General features: G+C 48.4%; 1 protein-coding gene across 1 annotated transcript in view; it reads left to right on the top strand.

Annotated features, from left to right (window-relative positions):
* The first annotated feature begins 3,365 nt into the window (after nt 1–3,365).
* Nucleotides 3,366–12,544, top strand: part of STXBP6 (syntaxin binding protein 6) — a 281,718-nt gene continuing 272,539 nt past the window's right edge. The window contains exon 1 of the mRNA XM_002718111.5: nt 3,366–3,680. The gene's annotated coding sequence lies outside the window, so the exon portion shown is untranslated. The remainder of the gene's footprint in view (nt 3,681–12,544) is intronic.

A 12,544-nucleotide genomic window follows, 5' to 3' on the forward strand; every position in this document is an offset into this window, starting at 1 on the left:
TATATGACAGGGGATGCTACAAGTGATGCTATTAAAAATAGTTATAATATCCAAGCCCCTGGATCAAGCTGTCTTTGTCCATATAAATTCATTCCATTGTTATTTAGAAACTACTTCCTTCTAAAAGCCTAGGCAGCCTAAGGTATCTAAATCTGTAAGTGCTTTAGGTTGAGGTTCACGGTAGGCATTATGGATTTCAGGGCAACTCTAAGTAAATTCAAATTTTTCCTGAATCACTTCACGCTCAGAAGGAGGGTTATGTGATGTCCTTACTGCCACTTTACTGATGCCATAGGGAAGAGTACTTTTATGTTCTCCTTCCTACCCCCCCCCCCAGAATATAATGTCATTTTAGACTCTAACTTGGCACTGATGATGATGATGATAATGATGACTTTTGACAGGGGGACATGAGAAAGAGAGAGAGAGGGGCGAGAGAGAGAGAGAGAGAGAGAGAACCCCAAATGCTTGCAAGAGTGAGGGCAGGGCCAAAGCTGGAGCAACAAGCAGAAATGCACTCCAGGTTTCACACACGGGTGACTTGAGTCATCATCACTGCCTCTCCAGTATGCATTAGCAGATAGCTAGAGTCAGGAGCTGGAACCTAAAGTGGAACCCTGGGCACTCAGATACGGCATGTGTGCATCAACTGCTAACTTGGCATCTAGATGAACCAGAAGGTCTTTTTCAGTTCTATTATTACATGATTAAACTTTTTGGAGGGGGTGGGGAACAACTATGCTTGCTCTCATCTGCACGAAGTATGTCCATAACTATATGCAAGAAAAAGGCATCAACAGTAGTTCTCTGGAGGGAAACATGCTTTTCCCTGTACTGTGGCTTCTTGTATGGAGTTTCTTTTTAATATCATGCGTTGTTTACTAATAAGAATTCAAAAATACAGTAATTTAAGGAGACAAAACATTTCACTTGTAAAAGCACAGGGTTCCTCCCTGGATAAATGTTTACATCCTGTTCTTCTTCACAATGTTAACATTATTGTGATTTTTAAACATAATAATTCTTAGGAACTGTAGGAGGTGGACCAGAGATATAGGAAATGTGCTTGTTTAAATCTGCAAATATTCTATTTATTCCATAAATATTTGTAACTACCTGGTATGTGATACGTCCAGGACTAGCTACTTCCTCTCTTCCATAAATTCTGGAAGGCTTCTGTGTGTAAATATTCAAATATTTTTTTTATTTGAGAGTTCTGCATGTTTAAAATGTTTCCCATAGATAAGCAGTGGTCTGTTCTCCATGCATGTACCAAGTGATAGCTCACCTGCAGGGAGAATTGACCCCAACTCTGAGGTGGGTCCCAGGTGTGTGGTCGTGGCAAACCTGCACTGACTACCTATGTGTGATTTGGAGGGCACGCTGTGCAGAGGGATGGACTCATCTTGACTATATCTTCAATATAGAGAAAAAAAGAGAGGATTTAACAAAAAAGAAAGAAAAAGGAAGGTGCTAGCGAAGGAGGGGTGTCTGGACTGAAATTTGTGAAGTATTGGAACATCTTGAGCAAACTGTTCATTTACCCAAAAAAAAATCCCATTATTCTGTAAATAGCTGCCCTAGACATTAAAAGGACTCGCCCAATCAAAGAAGCTTGCTACTTAAGACAACTTTGGTAAAACAATAGGACTTCCTTCTTTCAGCTCAGGTTTTATGTAAATGAGGTATAGAAAAGAACAATGCCTTTCATTTGCTTAAACTCTGGATGTTTTCAAAGCCTTCAGACCTATGCCACTTCTCCCATTCTCACAGAAAGACCCTAAGAGCTGTCTTCACTTTCACAGATGAGGAAAGTCAGCGCCAGTGGTTGGAATATGTGCCCCATAGAGACCTGGTAAGAGAAAGGCTGAAGTTTAAAGCAGGGACCCAGCAGTGCCCTGCCCATGGGCCACCATGCGGCTCTCCAGAGACGGCTGAATAGAAATTCCTGTGCCTTTCATTCCAAGGCAACAGAGAGCATGCCCTTGGCAGTCCATTCCTCCCAGTCCCGTCCACCCCACTTTTCCAGCGCTGCATCTTCCTGGAGCCCAGTTAGGATTCTGCCACTTGCAGCTCCCCACAGGCTCCACAGACTGCCAGTGAGGTCCTGTGCGTCAGCCCCCATCCACTCCTCAAATTCAAATGCTCATTCTCACCTCCTATTCTCCAACCAAATTGACTTGCACACCACCACCTAAGGTGCCAGCAAGGTCAGGGTAGCATGAGACAGAACACACAGGTAAGGGTCCCATGCAAGAGCGCAGTCATCACATTATTTCAATGCAACAGTTTTTCCAAAAAATAAAAAATAAAAGTTAAGGCAAAAATGCACGATGAAAAATATCAGAATTTCACACAGACAGAGTGGTTATTCGGGGTTTTTCTTCTTCAGGATGCAGACTGCCTCCGAGGGGCGCTGTTACCGACCCTGCAGCCGCTCCCCACATTTACTAGTGCGATGCTTCCCAAAAGTTGGTTCTCCTCCCAGCCCATTTCTAGAATCAGAATCTCTGGCTCTCACAGAAGGCTTCAGCATTCGTCAGTAGCTCTCTTCTCCCTGGAGGACCTGTTTGCCCTCCGGCTGGCAGTACTTAGAAGGCAGGCAGAACCACCCTGGGTTCTTTGCAGCGCCTTCCCAAAGCGCGGTGGGCCACTCAGTACCTCTTGGCTCAAAAGAACACAGAAATCATTGGCTCAAATCGGCGGAGTAGGGAAGGGACCCACATGTTTGATTGGTTGGTTTGTTGTCCAGAGTGTTGGGGGCGGGGGGTAACACGGGATTTGTTATCAAGATTTAAAAATCAGAATATTTTACATGAAAGCAAAAAAATCTAGATCTCTGTGGTGACTTGGAAAAAAAAATCAGGAAATCCACAAAACCTCGGTGTGCAATCTCACACAGCAGCAATGGGCATTCAGGGCAGGGCAGTGGCCCGGCCTTCACAGAGCTCTCCACTCACTCACATGTCCTGCCAGGCCCCGCTGGCTCTCGGAGTTTGCCACTCTAGGCATACAGGGACGAGCGCGCTGGATACAAACCCATCTGCTGGGGCCACTCGCCTTTTCCTGGAGAATAAATGCTTCCTGGTTGTCCTTTCGAATAGAGCCTTGCAGAGGGGCTCGCACATGCAGCCCACTCCTCTCCAGCCCACTAACTTCCCACTACCCGAGAAACTCTGACCAGTTTTTCTGCTGCCCTTCGCTCAGGCGCTCCCGCCCCAGGCCCTGCTCGTCCCTTCCCCCTCCCCCTCGCCCCTCCAACGCCTCTCTAGGGAGCGCGGGGCTGCTCCCCGACCCCCCGCCGCAGCTCCTTGCCCCGGGCCAGGGCGCTCAGGCTCGCCCACGGCGCCACTGGGCATGCTCAGAGACGGCCGCGGGGGCAGGTTGGCTCCGCGGGCGCTCGCACTCGGCGGCGGGCCGGCGGACGCGCGGCTGCAGCTGGAGCTCGGGCGCCCGGAGTTGGAGTTGCCGGGAGTTTCCCGCCCCCCACTGCTCTCTCTGCGCGCGCGGCGGCAGGAGTCGGCGCGGAAGCCGCCAGCCGGCGCGAGCCAACAGCGCCCGGGCGGGTCAGCTGTGTCCGGAGCCGGGAGCCCAAAGCGGGGCAGCCCCCAGGGAGGAGCCCCGCCAGCTGGGACGCGTGCCCTGCACTGGCACGACCCGGGCACCAGCCAGGCTGCACGGTAGGGCCGGGGCGTGGGGAGCCAGGCGGAGGCCAGGCCAGGGGGGCGATGCGGTTGCAGCCGCCGCGGGTTTCGGGGCGCTGGCGCCCCGCCGAACGCGGCCGCCCCGGGCAGGGGCCAGGCTGCGGGGCGGAAGAAGCAGGCGGGCGCCCGGAGAGATGCTTTAAGTTGGCGGGGAACGGGAGAAGGGGCTCGCGCCCGGGCGCAGCTGCTTTGTGCGCGCGGAGGGGACTCGGGTCCCTGGTTCTCTCCAAACCTGGGACTGGCGTGCGGGCAGGACTGGGCAAAGCAGTTTTCTCCGGGAAAGTTGCGAATGGAGCCCTTCGGTCCGCGCTGTCCCCGCCATAGGATGGGCCCTGCAGGTGTTGCCTCGAGGCCCCCCAGTGAGGAACTGAACCTGTCGCCTCACGCCTAGGTTGAGACCCCACCCCCCGGATAAGTCCATGAATCACCCCGATCTTCGCGACCCCTGGCGTGTTCTAGGAAAATCTTTGCTTCCAAAGCTGTGGCGGGCTCCTTGGGCGGGCGCTGCTCCCTGCCCCTAGGTAGCCTGGCCGCTTGCGATGCCCCCTCTCCACCTCCGACTTGGTCAAGGGCTGCAGTTCCGAATTCGCACTTGGGGTGCGCGCCGGAATCCAGCCTCACACGCAGGGCGGACAAAGTGGCCGGAGTAGGTGGGTGGCCAGATTATCCCTCCAGCATTTCCTCAGAGCTACTGCGTCCCATCACCCACCCGTTCATCTTCGCAGAAAACAGGACCTGGAGGGCCAGGCGAGAGTTTGGAATGGCAGAGTCTTTCCGAGGAGAAAGTGCCTGGGATGTGTCTATCGTGGCTGCCGGCCGAGGGCTTCCTAACGCACCCTCTTCCATTTCTCTTACTCTTCCTCAGGGACAGGGTGGGAAAGAATAGGGTCGGTGGGCCCACAGGAACGTCCACCTCGTCCCCTGCCTCCTAAGATCGCGTCTAGGCGACCCCAGGATCCTGGAACTGGCCTTGTGCAGATTGCAAAGGTCCAAAGGATGTCAGCTGCTTCCCTTGGCTTCACTTTTTCCACTTCTTGTTTCGAGTTTTGGGGCTTTGCCTGCACACGAGTCAGAGCTGCGCTGGCGTAGCCCGGGGGGGGTGGTGGTGGTGGTGGTGGTGGAGAAGCTTCGGCGAGGCAGTGAGCCGCTGTTCGCCTAGGAGGCTGCTAGTGGGAACCGGTCCAGAAATGATTATGCAGGCTAGAAATATGCCTCTTTTCCCCCTCCGTTTTGGCTGAGCACCTTGGCTTTGGGTTTATGTGTTAAGTTCTTAAAGGGGCACCCGCATGCTGCTCAAGTGCTGTGTTTCAGGGGCTCGCCATTTTTTGGTGCGTGTTTTTCTCTTTGCTTTTTTCTTGGGGTTTATCTGCTCCAGGGCAGATTTCCAGATGTGGGACTCACCCCTCACAGGCCGTGTGCACCACACAGGTTCGAGGGTCAGACAGGCCCGAGGTCAGGTTAGAGCTTCACAGCTGATGGACAAATTATCGGCCACTCTGAAGTTCAGTTTTCCCTTCTGTGAAATGTGGCTAATTGCGGTCTTAGCCCCCTCCCAACGGCAGGGGTGTTGGGAGACTTGGTGTAGATAATGGGAATGAAAGCGCTGTGAAAACTTGAAAGCACATTTGCATCTTAGGTATTGTCTCTGTGCTCCTTACTCAGATGTTGTTTCGGATGAACGGATCCTTAATTATAACGTCTGTGTTCTCACCTCTACCCACTCCTCATCAAGAGGTTTGGTTGCTAGGTCTTTGGAAATAGCTGTTTACAGCCCTCCCTCCTATTCCCCCCCCCCCCCACCTGGCTTGATTTTAAGGTTGGGATTCCAGCCCTTATATTTCTCTCAGGGAGGCTGCTGCTGTACACTAGGAGACCCCTGGGGCTTCCTTATCAATGTCCATGGTCCTGGGTCCCAAAGTTGAAGTCAGCAAGGCCTTAATTTGAGATCCAATGTTGGTGCAGTCAGCAGGCCCTGGGTTGGAGCTCTGATTTGGCCTCCAACAGTGACCTTGAACTGGGGACTCAGCATCTCCTTGGTGAAATCAGCCTGTGAGATTAAAAGCCAGTGCCAGTTGGAGGCAGTAACAGGCTATGGTGTGTCAGTTGGGCTCCGGAGCCGTCCCAGGTGTACACTTTGCCTAACCCAGGGCACTGGTTCTCAGATGTAGCATCACAATCACAGGAGGGCTAGTGACAGCACAGTTTGTCAGATGACCCTGCTGAGTCAGATTCTCCAGATCTAGGAGAGAGGACTAAGGATTCGCATTTCTAACCAGTTCCAGATGATGCTAATACTGCTAGTCCGGGGGCCACGCCTGTAGAATCACTAATTTGTGGGATGAGACCATAGGCAGGTGAGGCTTGTTCTGAATCACCATTATTTTAGTAGCTGATATACAGGACAGCAGGGTTTCTGGGCATTTTAGGAAGTTGCTTTAAGCATTTTTTTATTCCAATACTTTTGCTTCTTACTGTTTTCCTGTTTTTGATAATTCAGATTGATCTTCAAATCAACACATTTTTACAAAAAGATAGGATTCTCCCTTCTTTAAGGGTTTTTGCTTATTTGAAAGGCAGAGCAAGAAAGAGATATCTTCCTTCCACTGGTTCACTCCCCAAATGGCCACAGCAGCCAGGTTGGGCCAGATCAAGCCAGGAGCTCCACAGGGGTGTCCCTATGTGAGTGGTGGCAGGAACCCAGGTGTTTCGGTTCTGCTGCCTTCTCAGGCACATTAACAGGAAACTGGATCAGAAACCAAATAATCAGGACTCAAACTAGTATTCCGATAAGGGATGTTGGTGCTCTCTTTCTAACTGCCTGTAAAAAAAAAAAATAAAAAAAAAAAAAAATAAAAATTCCTCCTATTTCACTGCTCCCCTGTACCATTCACCATCATGTCTACCTCATTGCTGGTTTTCCTAAGTCTCTGGTTTCTAGAACACTCTTGGGTAAACTGAGATTGGTGTGCTTTATATTGATAAATCCAGCAACTACTCTGTTTCCTTTCTTTGGGGACCTCAGACGTGCGTGAAGAGGAGATTGCCTGCAGTTCTGATGGTTGGAAACTTGTGGTCTCATGGACAACAGGTTGAATCACTTAGGAACAAATTTTTTTTTAAAGATTTTTATTTATTTATTTGAAAGTCAAAGTTACACAGAGAGAGGAGAGGCAGATAGAGAGAGAGAGAGAGAGAGAGAGAGGTCTTCCATCCGATGGTTCACTCCCCAGATGGCTGCAACAGCTGGAGCTGTGCTGATCTGAAGCCAGGAGCTAGGAGCTTCCTCCGGTTCTCCCACATAGGTGCAGGGGCTCAAGGACTTGGGCCATCTTCTACTGCTTTCCCAGGCCACAGCAGAGAGCTGGACAGGAAGCGGAGCAGCTGGGTCTTGAACCAGCACCCATATGGGATGCTGGCGTTTTTAGGCCAGGGCGTTAACCCACTGCACCACCGCGCCGGCCCCAGGAACAAATTTAAAAGGAATGTGTGGTGGTGTTTTCTCTGAATTACCAGCTGATGTGAAGTATAGCCTGCATCAGCTGAGCCAAGGGGTCAGACCAGGCAAAAAGCCCTCCGCACTTCGGTGACATTAGCCTTCGGTGCCATTAGCAGTGGCTGAGGCTCTTTTACTCTATAAGGAGGAGGAAGACTGGTTTTCAGGGGTAGCTGTGCAGTATCAGTGTGGTGCCCTATGGAGTTTAGCTTGTCACTAAGTACTATTTAGACTCAACCCAATCTTAAGTTCTTCTTGTTCCTCAAGCCATGGACCTGTGCTGAGAGCTCAGCATGACTGACTTTGACCATATGGTCTTGTATTTTAATTTTTAAAGAAAGATTTATTTATTTGAAAGGCAGAGTTAGAGGCAGAGGCACAGAGAGTGAGCGGTCTTCTATCCGCTGGTTCGCTCCCCAAATGGCTGCAATGGCTAGAGCTGTGCTGATCCGAAGCCAGGAGCCTGGAGCTTCCTCTAGGTCTCCCACATGGGTGCAGGGGCCCAAGGACTTGGGCCATTCTCTACAGCTTTCCCGGGCCATAGGAGAGAGTTGGAATTGGAAGCAGAGCAACCAGGACTCGAACCGGTGCCCATATGGGATGCTGGCACTGCAGGTGGCGGCTTTACCTCCTACACCACAACACCGGCCCCCTGTATTGTAATTTTTTGATCACAGATTCTTCCTGAGGTTACTTCCTAAAGAAGAAATAAAGTTTATATAATGTGGCGGCCAGATGGACTTAATAAACGTACGAGGAGGTCAGTCAGCACTTGAGCTAGTTATGGTACTATGTTATGTTGAACTATGTTATGGTGCCAGTGGAATTCTAGCTGACTTTCATGTTTTATCTCAGCTTTCCATTTGTGCTTTATTTTAGTGTTAAAATGATTAACACTAGAGAAACCTATCAGTAAATCAAAAACCCATTCAAAAGCTCAAGTGTATCACTTGACTGCTGTAGCAGATAAAACCTCAAGACCAAACCTGTCTTCCTGACATTAATCAGTGCTTGGCGAAGGAACAGCATATGAGTTACAGTTCTTAAGAGTCAGTAGCTAATTTAAATGATGTCTTCCACTTAATAAATAGGGAACGTTACAGTGTTAAAAATCTTTCCCAGAACTTGATGTTTATGTTGTGGGTGTTACCCCGACTTTTTGCTGCTGGGGTTTTCCAATGTGCGGGAAGCCTCTTTCCTTATCACTGTTGTTCACTTTTCCCAGCACTCAGTCACCTGAAATCCTTATTACCTTTAATAAATCTGTTGTGAGACAGTCATTCTTGTGCTTTATTTGTCTTTGGCCATCAGGGCTATTATTAATGTGTCACAGTGTCAAGGCCCATTCCTAGAATATTACTTTCAATCTTCCTTGAGAATACTTTTATTTATTTATTTTTTGACAGGCAGAGTTAGAGACAGAGAGAAAGATCTTCCTTCTGTTGGTTTGCATCCCAAATGGCTGCTACAGCTGGCGTGCTGCGCTGATCCAAAGCCAGGAGCCAGGTGCTTCTCCTGGTCTCCCATGCGGGTGCAGGGCCCAAACACTTGGACCATCCTCCACTGCCTTCCTAGGCCACAGCAGAGAGCTGGACTGGAAGAGGAGCAACCAGGACAGAACTGGCGCCCCAACCGGGACTAGAACCGGGGTGGCGGCGCCGCAGGCAGAGGATTAGCCTAGTGAGCCGCAGCGCCGGCTGAAAATGCTTTTAAACAGAAACCCTAGTTACACTGCACTAGCTCATTTGTAAGATACATTTTTCTTTCACCTTTCAGCATTTTCCAACTTCAGAAATCCACATGGGTCTTCAAAATCATGAACACATTTATGGTACAATTTCTGTTTTTTTTTCTTTTTATATAACCTGGCATGTCAATGAGTGTCTGCCAACTGATGACGTCCTAAAACAAAGGACATTTAATTCCTTAATCCAGTAGGAAATATAATTTCTATTCAGTGCTGTCTAGCTGATAGAACTGAACAGCAGTTGAATTAGCTCAGCAGTCCCAGAGTTTATTGGAAGGATGCTGTTGGGGTGGATATTATAAGTGTGCTCTTGGGAAGGGCACCGCAGTTTGGGAAGCCTTGCCTATTATTTTCCCTCTCATAGAGATTCTCAGTAGGCACAGCATCATATCAAAGACTGAGAAGTATTGCACTTTACAGTATCAACAATGACAACCTGGTAGAATTTATTCAAGTAGTGTTTGTACACTGAACTTTGCGGTTCTATATGTGGTTTTACAACTGCATTCCTAAAGTAGCACATTTCAGCAATTCTAATATGTCATTTAACATGAGCTATGGATTGGGTTGGTGTTATCTAAGATGTCCCTAAATATAGGGACATTCATTGAATATGGATATTAAATGATTAATGAACTTGAGCAGTGGTTACTGTTTGTTCTTTTTTATTTCTAAGAAGAGAGAAAGGTTTTACCTGATGGTTGTTAAGAAAGTCTCCAGGAAGGGGCTGGACTGTGATAAATGTAAGTGATGGTAGCATTTTTCTAGAGAAAATGAGTATTTTAGGTTGGTGGTATAATGGGGTAGGAGTGTGAAGACTGCATATAAATAATTTTCCGAGCATATGAGAAAAGTTATTGAACCCAACACAATGCGACACTCGGTAAATCTCTGCTGGTGGCAAAAACATCTTAAGTTCCTTCTTGAGTCTGTGAATTCAGAAGTAGCCGGTGAGTTCTGAGGACAGGCAGGCAAGCTGTGGCTAAGCAGGAGTACAGACTCAAGATGAAAGCAAGGAGGAGTGGATGGCGCAGAAAACGGGAATGGAATTACTCTTGGGTGTCTACATCATAGTGGCTCCAGGTACAGAAGGATTCATTAAAATGTGGGCTTGGGGGCCAGCGCCGCGGCTCACTAGGCTAATCCTCCGCCTAGCGGCGCCGGCACACCGGGTTCTAGTCCCGGTTGGGGTGCCGGATTCTGTCCCGGTTGCCCCTCTTCCAGGCCAGCTCTCTGCTGTGGCCAGGGAGTGCAGTGGAGGATGGCCCAAGTAGTTGGGCCCTGCACCCCATCGGAGACCAGGAGAAGCACCTGGCTCCTGGCTCCTGCCATCGGATCAGCGCGGTGCGCCGGCCATTGGAGGGTGAACCAACGGCAAAGGAAGACCTTTCTCTCTGTCTCTCTCTCTCACTGTCCACTCTGCCTGTCAAAAAATAAAAAAAAATAAAATAAAAAAAAATGTGGGCTTGGGTAAAAAAAAAAAAAGGACAATTGGTAGAAGAGCTTCTAGCAAGAGGGCTGTTGATTGGAGTTACCAAAAACAAAACAAAACAAAACAAAAAAGCTAAAAGGCTTTTACAGCCCAATGATAATAAAAAGGCAAATAGCCCAATTAAAAATAGGCAAAGCATTTGGATAGACATTCCTTCAAAGAAGACATACAAGTGCCAATAAGGATGTACGTTTAGCACATTAATCATTAGGGAAATGCAAATCAAAACTATAGTGAGATGCCACTTTACATCCACCAGGATGGCTATGATCAAAAAACAGGTAATGACACATAGAGGATGTGGAGAAAGTGGGATCCTTGTGTGTCCTTTGCTGATGTGACTGTAAAATCATGCAGTCATTTTAGAAAAGACTTTGGCAGTTCCTTGACATGTTAAACATTGGCTACCTAATGACCAATTCCATGTTTAGGTATATACCCAAGAGAATTGAACACATGCCCATATTAAAAACTTGTATATGAATACTCATAGCAGCATTATTAATAGCCAAAAAGTGGAAACAATCCAAATGCCCATCAATGGACGAATGGATAGACAACATGTGATCTATGCATACAGTGGAAAACCATTCAGCCACTAAAAGGATTGATGTTTTGTTCATGGGCCAACATGGATGTATCTTAAAAATATGCTATGTGGAAAAAGTCAGGCACAAAGGGTCACATTGTGGGGAGCAACTCAGACTAGACTAAGTTACTCGAATTAAGACTTATTCTATGCATCTGCTCTCCCACAATATGGCGCTGGGAGAGGAGTAAACAGCTTCTGCACAGCTGCCTCTTACCAACTTGACAAGCTGCAGGAGCTGCTCCTGATTGGAGGAGAGCAGCGTACTCGGCATGTGGGTAGCAGAGTTGGGATTGGCGGAAGAGGACTATAAAGGAGGAGAGAGACAACATGCACCAGGAACATCTAAGAGGAACACCTGAGGAACATCTGAGCAGCCCCCGAGAGAGCTGGCCGGCGGTGTGCCGCTCCGCCGCGGAAGTGGGGAAAGTGGCAGGGGGAACCGCCCTTCCACGGAGGTGGAAGGGTCGGTAGCCAACCCGGGAAGAACCAGCAGCAAACCCGGGAAGGGCCGAGCAGACGAAAGAACAGCACAGGGTCCTGTGTCGTTCCTCCGCGAAGAGGGGGAGCGACATCACATACCGTGTGATCTCACTGGAAAATATCCAGAATAGGAAAATCCACAGTGATGGACGTGGCTATGGGGAGTGACTGATGATGAGGATAGGGTATCTTATTTGGGTGATAAAAACATTCTGTCTGGCATTAGATGGTGGTGATAGTTACACAAGTTATTGAGTACACTAAGGATCCTAAATCGCATACTTTAAAAGGGTGAATTTTATGGTATATAAATGATATCTCAATTTTTCAAAATTGGAAGAAGGGACCAAAGGATTATTAAATTGGGTGGTGGTGAGAGGTGTCAGGAGTAAAGCATCAGTTTTAAAAGGGCACCTCCTTAGAGGAAGGAAGATCTCTGGCTTATCTTTGGGTCTTCAGTGGTTCCCCTGTTACTTCCTCATCCAAAAGACCGTTCTCAGAATTACAAGTTTTGTTTCAAGTTGTTCCTGAGTCAGTGGGACAGTTTCCATGGCAAATGCCTTCTGGTCTCTGTTTTCTCTGGTTTCTGGATTTCCCTCCGGAGACTCACTCCATATTTAGGCTTCCTTGTTGTGATCCACCAGAGGGCATGCTGACTGGGCAGCTTACATTTAACTTCTCTCTTAACATTTGACTGTGGTCGACATTTTAACATCATTCTGTGTTTTCGGTGTGGAACTCTGTCAAAACTACCCTCTTCTCTTTTTCAAAAATCTCTGTGTCCAAACAAAATTCCCACTGTCTTTAGCATTATGTTGAACATCAGTGCATTTGGGCCTGGGGTGTTCATTATGCAAAGTGAGGTTTAATACCACTGGGGATGAGGTGGTTGACCTGTGGGTAGAGACCCTTTCTTCTCTCCTCCTGCACAGGAAACTCCTAGGGGTCTTGTTGGGGGTGCTGATTCCCATTCAGTAGGCCTGCATTGAGTCTTGAGATCCTGCAGTTCTAACAAGTTCCCATGGATGTCATCCTG

The sequence above is a fragment of the Oryctolagus cuniculus genome, chromosome 12 (genome assembly GCF_964237555.1).
Source record: "Oryctolagus cuniculus chromosome 12, mOryCun1.1, whole genome shotgun sequence".
Lineage (NCBI taxonomy): Eukaryota > Metazoa > Chordata > Mammalia > Lagomorpha > Leporidae > Oryctolagus > Oryctolagus cuniculus.